We start from the raw sequence: 5,337 nt of genomic DNA on the forward strand, positions 1-5,337 counted from the left end.
CTCGATCTCCTGACCTTGTGATCCACCCGCCTCGGTCTCCCAAAGTGCTGGGATTACAGGCGTGAGCCACCATGCCCAGCTGTCTTTCAACATTTTAAATCCTGGGTTATCAAAGTTTTCATTTGTAAGTCTCATATCCCAAGCTGTAAGTAAGTCTCGACCCCATAAATTCATAGCTATATTTGCAACATAAGGCTGGAAAGCACATGATTGTCCATCCGGACCAAGACAAGGTAAAATCTCAGCACTCTGTTGAATGCTTTGAGCAGCTCCTACCCCCACTAGCTCCATCTGAGGGGCCAAGATGGAGGCCAAGCTTTACTGGATATTACTGACACATCAACTCCTGTGTCTACAAGCTCATAAATTTTTTTTCCTTTAATTTGCACTACACAGTGGGTCTATTAGAGGCTATGGGTTGTGATAAATAGATTTCTCGTGTAGTTGTGCTCTCAAACCCCTTATTTACTCATTTCTCCTTTTGTGGAGAAGGGTGTAATTTGCAGGGGATAAGCAATAATATATTCCCCTGGGTCAAAAACCCAAAGATCTTGTGACATTAAAACTACTTGAATTTCTCCTTCATAATTGGAGTCAACTACTCTGGGGATTACTTTGATGTCTTGCAAGTTAAGGCAGTGCCTAAAATTAGTCCCATGTGTCCTGCTGGTAAAGGTCGCCAAATGCCAGTGGGAACTTTGGTAGGTTTGTCTCCTCCAACTAGTATAATTCTTTCTCTGGTGGGGAGATCTAATCCTGCGCTACCTGGTGTTCTTGGGGAGAGGGAATCAATATTCGTCCTGGGACCCACTCCCGAAGTGGGGTTGTGGTCTGAACTGGGAATGCCCTCATTGTTTGAGGGGCTCAGGTCCAGTCCCCCTTCTCATTTCCCGACAGGTGGGGTGCCATTCTGATGAAATTCTGAGCGGCATTGATTAGCCCAATTATTTCCTTTGTTACAGTGAGGACAGAGTCCTGGCGTTTTTTCCACTGGCAGGGGCACCACACTGTAAAATCCTTTCTGTTCTGAGATCTGGTAGCATTCCTTTTTAAAACGTCCAGTTTTTCCACAATTATAACATTTTCCCACTTTGGGGTTTGAGCCTTGACTCCTTTTAGATTTGTCAACTACTAAACTAGCCATTGCTTGCACTAACATTGTAGGATGTTGAAATTCAGTCCCTACATCCTGACAAGCTTTAAGGTAATCCCCCAAGCTCTTTGTGGATCTCACAAGAGCCATTGCACATTTGCAATCTGCATTTTCGTTTTCATGGGCTAGAGTTATGGGAAGCATTTCTGTAGCAGAGGCATTGAGGAACCTGATGCCTCACTGCCTCTTGCAGCCACGTGATAAATTGTGCATAAGGTTCCCATGATCCCCGCCTGACAAGTAGAAAAGACTGCACTGGAACTCCCTCTTCAGGAATTGTGCTCCAAGCATGCTTGGCAGCTAAGGCGGACTGGTGGTAAGCAGACTCTGGGAGTGTTAATTGTTGTACCAGATCTGAAAAGGGGTCACTGCCTGTCAGCATTTTCTCTGTAGTGTTTCCTTGACCAGAGGTGTGATTCTGCCTAGCCTGGTCTGTGCACATTTCTTGTCAATTTAAACTCCATGTGAGATATGCACTGGTGGATAAGCAAGTGCGAGCCAAATGTTTTATATCAAAGGGTGGGAGGCACATGGCTCCGAACACTGATTCTAACAGCCTTGCAGTAAACAGGCTTTGCACTCCATTATTAAGCACACTAGCTTTTAATTCCTTTACTAATTTAAACTCTACAGGAGTGCACTCATGTAAAAGATGTTGTGGATCATTCAGATCAGGCCTTACAGTAATAAGAAAAGTGCAAGGTCCTAAAGGTTCCCCAGCCATAGCAGCAGCATGCAAAATTTTTTATACGTGGGTTTCTACTTCAGCTACTGGATGGGGTCGCAGAGGCCAATTCTCCTCTCCTATTTCCTGCTTAGCAAGCAGCCAATTCTCCTCCCCTTTCTCCTGCTCATTATTTTCAATAGGCGCTGTCAGAGGAACAAATGATGCTTTTAATTCTTGAGACTCAGAACCTGACTCCTGTTGTCAGACAGAATAAGAAGACAATGGCAGTAGGACTGTGTAAACCAAACCCCAAGCAGAAAAAACAGAAGGGTCTACTTTGAGACCTTTTTGATGAGCCCATTTCAAACCCTCTTCTGCTTTGTCCCAATTTTCCACATTGAGAGTGCCTGCCTGCAGAAACCATGGGTTATGTGTAATAACCTCCTGCAGAAGCCTAGTTAATGTCTGTGAATTAACTTGAGCTCCAGACTGTTTCAACAGAACTTTAAGCAATTGCACATAATGTTTTTCTTCAACAGACAAATTCTGCCCCATGTTACCCTGATTCAGAAACTTCCCATTCCCAGTACTTCTTTAGAGCACTGACCTTATACTCCCTGCTGGCAGATTTTTTCCAGGGTCCTCGTTCATCTTGTTAGTTTCACTTCCTCTGCTCCAGCAGACCTTCTTCATTCATGTCCTTGAAGTCCCTGTTCGTGACACCACTTTGCCACAGACCCTGGTGGACTGAACAAAGGAGGACGAACACAGAAATAAAGACAGAAACAAAAATATTTGTTTTAAAAGAAGGGGTCAGGGGGCTGCTTGCTTCTAGTGAACAAGGGCCCTGAGCTTCTAGAGCCCTTTGTATCTATTGAGTAAAGGAAATAGGGAGGAGGGGGTGATTGTCAGTCAGCTGTTTGATTTAGTGCAGGCCTACATGACTGCTTTCTTTGAACAGTAGGCTCCAGATGTTCCAGTAGATAACCTCAAGGAGCACAGCACCAGGGAGTGATTGCCCTAGGCATAACTTCGGCTGGCAGGCACAGATGTGAGTTTGCCCACATGCTGCATTTATGATAAAGTTTGATGTTTGATCATATAGCCTCCAGTGGAATGCTGAGTTGGTCATGACCCTCAGGCTTTCACCTCCCAAAAATCTTCACTATTGAGAATTCTTTCATGTAAGGAATTACTTCTTTCAGCACTCTTTGTCTTTGCCATTTGACATTTTGATGATAATGTGACTCACTGGGGGCGTCTCTGAGTTTCTCTTACTTGGAGTTTGCTGAGCTTCTTGGATTTAAAGATTCATGCCTTTCATCAAATTTGGAAAGTTTTACCTATTATTTCTTCACATTTTAATTCTTCCCCTTTATTTCTCTCTTATCTTTCTCCACTGGCTTCTCACAAGACAGGGTTGTCCCACACAATGACACTTTTCTGCCTGGGGCTCACCTGTGCAGGCGACTTGAAGGATTCCTCTCTTCTCTGACCTCAACTTTTTGTGCTACGCCTTGTTAATCATAGTACATTTGCAGAGCTGATACCCTGCTCATGGGACAAGACACAGGATGTGGGAGTGATAAGTAGGAGACAACAACTTTGCACAAAAAGAATTCTAACACTTTGGATTTAAAGCATTCTGAATATAGACAAGTCCAATTTTAGAAACAGCAAAATAATAAGAACAGAAATTTTTCACAAGGACTCAAAAGCAAACATCCTCACTCACTACCCCATATAGAACTAATCCTTGAAAACCATGACAGAGAAAATGAAATCCGTGCAATGAACAGATTTTTATTTTCTTCTGAAGTCACTAGACTGCCTCACAAGGACAGGGACCATCCATTTTGTGTTCACCACTAACTTGCCATTATTATGGCAAATCTTGGAACACAAGACATGCTTAAGAGCAACTATTTGCTGCATTACAAATGAAGAAGTAATGAAGCCAACCTGCTCCATCAAGGTTAAGTTTCTAAAGTTCTCCAGCAACATGCCTCTGTACAGGTTTTCCCAAACAAAGTCCAGTAATGCCCACTCCTCCAATGATAAGTCACTGCCATTTACTTGAAGGTTGAGGAGTTCTAAAGCATCACACATATATTCTGGCTCAGGCAATGAACATCTTCAAGAATGTACCAGGATGGATGTCGCAGGAGGATGATGGATGGGCTGGTAGCATTAGGGAAGGAGACTCAAAACAGGAATTCAGACATGTTCTTGAGGCCTCTTATTATCTGCCCCATGACTCACTTCTCTCCTCAGACACTGAACCATCTTCTAGGCTTATGGCTTTAATGGCTTCACTAGCATATAGTTGGTTTTCCATATATAGTTGTTTTTCCACTATGTTGTAAAAACCTAGTGGCTCATGCCTGTAATCCCAGCACTTTGGGAGGCCAAGGTGGGTGGATCACTGAGGTTGGGAGTTTGAGACCAGCCTGACCAACATGGAGAAACCCCTTCTCTACTAAAAATAAAAAATTAGCCAGGCATGGTGGCACATGCCTGTAATTCCAGCTACTTGGGAGGCTGAGGCAGTAGAATCACTCAAACCTGGGAGGTGGAGGTTGTGGTGAGCCAAGATTGCGCCATTGCACTCCAGCCTAGGCAACAAGAGCGAGACTCCGTTCCAAAAAAAAAGGAGTAGGGGAGAATGAATATTGAGAAGACAACTAGCTATTATTTGACCTGTGAGGTCAGAGAGAATTTTCTTATAAATAAGAATAAAGAAGCCAGGAGTGGCAGCTCACGCCTATAATTCCAGCACTTTGGAAGGACAAGGCAGGTGGATCACAACGTCAAGAGATCAAGACCATCCTGGTCAACATGGTGAAACCCCGTCTCTACTAAAAATACAAAAATTAGCTGAGTGTGATGGTGCATGCCTGTAGTAGTAGCTGCAGTCCCAGCTATTTGGGAGGCTGAGTCAGGAGAATCACTTGAACCCAGGAGGTGGAGGCTGCAGTGAGCAGAGATTGTGCCACTGCACTCCAGCCTGGTGACAGAGCAAGACTCCACCTCAAAAATAAATAAATAATAAGGAAGCTGAGCGCGATGGTTCATGCCTGTAATCCCAGCACTTTGGGAGGCCGAGGTGGGTGGATCACCTGAGTTCAGGAGTTCCAGACCTGCCTGTCCAATATGGTGAAACCCCATCTCTACTAAAAATACAAGAAATTAGACAGGCATGGTGGCACACCCCTGTAATCCCAGCTACTCAGGAAGCTGAGGCAGGAGAATCACTTGAACCCGGGAGGCAGAGGTTGCAGTGAGCTGAGATCGTGCCATTACACTCCAGCCTCGACAACAAAAGTAAAATTCTGTCTCAAAAATATATAAATAAAAATAAAGGGCCGGGCACGGTGGCTCACGCCTGTAATCCCAGCACTTTGGGAGGCCGAGGTGGGTGGATCACCTGAGGTCGGGAGTTCAAGACCAGCCTGACCAACATGGAGAAACCCCGTCTCTACTAAAAATACAAAATTAGCCGGGCGTGGTGGCACAC

The sequence above is a fragment of the Mandrillus leucophaeus genome, unplaced genomic scaffold (assembly GCF_000951045.1).
Source record: "Mandrillus leucophaeus isolate KB7577 unplaced genomic scaffold, Mleu.le_1.0 Scaffold451, whole genome shotgun sequence".
Taxonomy (NCBI): domain Eukaryota; kingdom Metazoa; phylum Chordata; class Mammalia; order Primates; family Cercopithecidae; genus Mandrillus; species Mandrillus leucophaeus.